The sequence below is a fragment of the Nanorana parkeri genome, unplaced genomic scaffold, assembly GCF_000935625.1.
Source record: "Nanorana parkeri isolate BGI_ZX_2015 unplaced genomic scaffold, ASM93562v1 scaffold46, whole genome shotgun sequence".
Classification (NCBI taxonomy): domain Eukaryota; kingdom Metazoa; phylum Chordata; class Amphibia; order Anura; family Dicroglossidae; genus Nanorana; species Nanorana parkeri.
This window is the reverse complement of record NW_017306314.1, coordinates 884027-889336: the sequence shown is the minus strand read 5'-3', so window position 1 is coordinate 889336 and position 5310 is coordinate 884027. Positions and strand designations below refer to the sequence as shown.

At 40.1% G+C, this 5310-nt stretch overlaps 1 protein-coding gene across 2 annotated transcripts in view; it reads left to right on the top strand.

Moving 5' to 3' along the window:
- ACSS1 (acyl-CoA synthetase short-chain family member 1) overlaps positions 1–5310 on the top strand; it is a 102734-nt gene that overhangs the window by 32990 nt on the left and 64434 nt on the right. The window lies entirely within an intron of this gene.

Sequence of the window (5310 nt, the reverse complement as noted above, 5' to 3'; positions counted from 1 at the left end):
CACCCATTTGGACGTCTTCTTACTTCCCTGCACCCCATGCCCCTTCCTGCTCTTATTAGAGTTTAAAATAAGAAAACACTGGACCTAGCCATGGGTGAACCCTGCCCCGGTTCACCAAAACTGAAAACTGAGACGATCCCACGGAGGTCGAAAAGGTTTTACTGTGCAAGAAGAGGCCCTAGCTGATTAAATTGCGGATGGCATCGGCGCCCGGCCGTTGCGGTATGGAGGATTGTGGGGGGCGTTGGACTACATGTCTGTCACAACCGCGGGGTGCCGATGCCATCTGCAATTAAATCAGCTCATCGGTGACCAGCGGTTGCGACATGCAAAATTATTAGTGCCCCCCCCAGATTTGACTGTTGTATCTTATGTGCCCCCCCTACATATTGTTCCTAGAGTCGCCACTGGGCCCAACAAAGGTAAATATTATGGCAGGATACAGCTGAACCTGATGAAAGTACCAGGTATTTATACGACTGTGAAGAAGACGGTGAGCTAAATAAGCTCAGTGTTGTGGAAGACGCAAAAAGAGTGAGGACATTTTCAGAATACTTTTTTCAAAGGTTTCCTTACCTTTTCAAAAAACCCTCACTAGCTGCATGTACTGTCAAGTAATGACTATTCATCCTCAAAGATCTCAACAGAGACTCTGAAATTGGGCTTCAGTCTTTTTCTAACAGCTTACAGGCACCTAATGTTTATTTACATTAAAGGGCTGGGAGGCTGCCATGCTTTTGCTGGCATAAAAAAATAAGGGGAGAGGAGCTGTTATTTCAGTACCTCTGTTGTGAATTATGAAGATTCATTTCTCCACAATGCCTATAGGTACAGAAGTTAGTCAGAACTTTTTATTCAGTGTTTTTTTACTGCTCATTTACAATATGTTAATACTTTCAAGTGCACTTTCTGGGCACAGGTGCAATTTAAACAGTAGTGTAGGGTTTCAGTAGTGTATACATTTTGTGGAATATCAAGGACAGCAGCATATTTGTCAATGCATTTATCACATTTTAAACTGCAGCTTTTTTAATAAAGTACAGTATTTGCAGAACCTGAAAAAAGGTTAATTCAGAATTTAGCCATTTACTACCTGTCGTCCTGCAGCATGATATTCTTAAGATAATATTCTTTTTATGACTAGTGACAGAGAAACCTAAGGCATTTCTTTAGTGCTCTTTTACATAATGAGGTTTGTATAATTGGTTACAGGTTGCTGTGTAAACATATGTAATAGTATAACTAGGTGTTCTTGTAGTGTCAGTTCAAATAGTAAGGAGTTTCTAACATTGTTTAAAGGGTCAGTCTAACACAGAGTCATATTTTATTATCTTATAGTATTTTTACAGGTATTACACTGAATCTTCTCTCTGCTGTATCACTTTTAGCTATAACAAGAAACAGCAAAGCAAGAAATTGTCCTCAAACAGTGTATCCTATTTCAGCTGTGCTTCTTGGCATTGTCTGTTAGCTTGCTTTGTCTAACTGAAACCTCAGATAGAGATTTCCCCTAATCTCCTGTTCTGGTGACAACAGTACAATTTCACATTTCCTGTCATTTTGTGTCCCAGTGACAAAGATCTCCAGGTAAAATAGAGGGCGTATCTCCTTAGCGGGGGCATAGACATCAATAACAACCTAACTACTGTTTTAACTCCCTGCTGTATCCAAAATGAAAACTAAAACTTGCTATACGTACTTTGAAAATCAGGGGCAACAGCACATTATATGTATATCTAGAATCTGTTTTGTTAAAATGTTTTCGTCACCAAAGTTTTTGTTTTTGTTACCAAGAAAGTTTACAACAGAAAAACTTACAGTAATAGGAAGTCCAAACAGATTTTCTTGTACGTTGTTTACCATGCGATTGCATCCGCTGCTATCAATGGCTCCATGTGCATTATAAGGTCCACTTCCTGAGCCTATTCAGCAATGGGGAATTGTTTATGCCATTTTCTGGGTGCCTCTAATGGTATGGTATATACAAAGATAAGATTGTATTCTAAAATGTGTGCATTCGTGTGCATTCCCACCAAATAAGGGGCATAGTTTCTTTATATGTGAGGCATATCCAACACCTCTCTGTCACGCTTAGGATGAGAGAATGGAGCTCTGAGCGGCAGCAGTACTACCACATGAGTATTTTTTTCTTTCTGTGCTTTACAATTTATAGTTGAGAGAGAATGGTTTCTCCCACTCTTCTAAGGAAGGGCTTATGTTTAGTTCCTGTTCCTGCGGGCACGCTGAGTTGGCTACTGTGAGAAGCATGTTATAGAGCCAGGAGTTTATGGATTTGGGTGGCCCTCTTGAAGCCAAAGTTTCATGAATGGGATCTGCAACGACACATTTTTATTGCATTTATCCCAGTTTTTGCTTTCTCACCATATAGCACAGTTTCTGTTGAACAAAACAATGAATGACTTAGCTGACTGCACACATTTAAAATATAGATATTCATAATTTGTTCTGTATCATGGTGATTTCTAAATATTATTCTTTATATTTGCTTTTTTAGAGAAACTTTAGGCATTCCTGTAACACCCTGTCACTTAATCAACATTGTATGCTTGGTTACAGACTGCTTTGCAAACACATATAGTATGTATGTTATAGTATATCTAGGCTATCCACCATTTTCTTGTACAATCTATTCAACAATAGGGTGGTTTAAAACCTTCATTGTATTTGTAGTGTTAGTGAAATGAATCACTTCACAGTTTCTTATCTCTCTTATATTGTCTTGCGACAAAGTCTTACCTTGCCTGCTCCATTCTCAGTAATGTAAAATTAATGAAAAATCCAATAAGTGTAAAAACCTTTTTCAGTGACTAGGAAGGGTGCAAGACCTTGATGTTACTGGCAGGATTCGATTGATAATTTATTGGTTTCAGGGATTTATTTGGGATTAGTTGACAGCGAGGCACACAATTTTAATTAGAAAAAACACTGTGCAATTAGGTAGAAAAATGATACGACCAGAGATACAGTGTATAAAGAAAAACCTAAAGCCACCACTAACTACTCAGAGTGGAAATATCAGTTTTGTGTGAACTGACCATTTAAAGTGACTCTGTAGTCAATTGTAAAACTGAAAAGGAAGTCCTGCCTGCAAAGCAAACACTGCCTGTGCCACTGAACTCCACTGTGTTGAAGAGAGAAGTCTTCTTTCGGGTGTGTTGGATGCCAGGTTCCTTCCATTGGCCCCTATATTACTACTGTGTCCTTTAGTCACATAGGGGGCGGTGCATGAAACCACAGAGCACAACGGTGAGGATGTTCCTAGGAGTGTTGCTTACACAACATCTTTTGGCAAGTTTAGCTCTTCGGAGGAGCAAAGTTGGGTGGCGTGGGCAATGGGGCTGGGAATTTTAAATCAGCTAACTCATTCTAGGTGCATCCAAACAAAAGGTGTGTAGAATCTTACATTTGGTTTTCTTGCACTTACAGTCAGAGTAGAGCCTATCCCTTGCTAGAATGCTGCAGAAAAGGGCCATTGCTCTCTGTGGCGAAGTAGTGGTCTCTCTGCAGTGGTCTGACAACTCCCTGCTGAGTCAGAGCAAGAGTTGTCCAGTCAGCAGGGAGCATGAGTTTTGCTGATTGCTATATGTTTAGCTCAGCAGGGTTGCTTCCATGCAAAGAGCAGGGCTCCTTCTCTGCACAATGCTGGCAGTGGACAGGCATTGCTACTCAGAATGTGGCTGTTTTTTTTTAAAGACAATTGACTGTTAAGGTGCCCATACACCTTACGACTTTTCGTCCGATGATCAAACCGTCGTACGATTTTCGATTAACACTGCGCATCCTGCCCCATCCTGCCCCGATTATCGCAAGGTTCAATCAGCGGCAGTTAAAATTTTTCATATGCGCAGTGTTAATCGTACGACTTTTGACGGACGGAAATGCCACCAACCATGCGAACATCGTACGATCGACCAAAGTTTTCAAACATGCTTGACCGTCAAAAGTCGTACGATTGTACAGTACTATCGGTCGGGCACTACATTCACACGTTACGATTGTCGTACGAAAAGTCGATCGCATACGATTATCATACGATAATCGCAAGGTGTATGGGCACCTTAAGACTTTACACACATTTTGCTTTACTGCACCTGGAATGTATTTAGCTGATTTAAATTGAAAATTCAGTTGGGCTTCAACAATACCTCTCTACTTTTTTCTATTGTGATAAACCCTGATGAAAGGAGTGCATAACTCTCAAAATGCATTGCATTTTGGTGCTTTGTTTTTTTAGTAAAGGCTTACCAGCTGAGAACACAGATGTGTTCAGCATTATTTATGTACATCTTTACTTATCTGGAGGGTAGGGTAGAGTGCTTGCGGTTTTTCCTTTGTGCTTCTTAGGAAAATATTCAAAGTCAGTCCTCAATGAACCGGAAATCAGTGATCATTTGGCAAAATACCAAGAACTCTAAATGATCATCTTTTTGATACACTGTCATCCTGTAGAAAGTACCCAAGATTTTATCTGTCCTCATAACTTTAATTAAACAGAGAAGTATAATTATTTATAAAGCATAGATACATTGTTATGTGTATACAACAGGTATGACCTGTGCCAACACTTGCTCAGAGGAACATAAAAACAAGGGACCTAAAAAAGTAACACTAAAAGAACATTGGGTTACATATTGATCAGAAATGTTATTACTACACACAATACACAGAAATGGCACAGTATGCAAGTATGTTTAGCCCAAACACCAGTAAAATAAGAAAAGTAACAGAATACAGCGTATCTGGAAGGCAATTGTCAGTATTTTCCAACAACCGATCAGATTCCAGCTGACCTATGCGTAGAGCAGGTCAACAAATGACATCTGGATTCTGATTGTTTTAGATAACAGAGGGTCCTTTCATTTACATTTCTCCATATAGTGTCCACTGTAAGGCCCCATTCACACTATGCGACATACCTTTTCCAGCGGATCCGTGCGGCCGGGATAGCGCGACTTTCGGTGTGACGATCCAGCGACGGTAGCGCGACCTTCACCGTCGGGCTCCATTCAAAAATAGAAAAATTGCGCAAAATCTGCCAAAAAGGGGTCCTGCTGGAGCTACAGCGACAAGCGACAGGCGACATGGAGCTAAGACAGATCCATTGATTGAATAGCATTGTCCGACGACTTCTCGCGATATTGCACGGCAAAAATGCGTGATATCGTTGCGGAAATCGCGCGATAAATCGCTTAGTGGGAATGGGGCCTAAAATGAATCCATTGATTCAGTATGTATGTATGTATGTATATACTACTATACAAAAAATAAATAAATATATATATAGATATA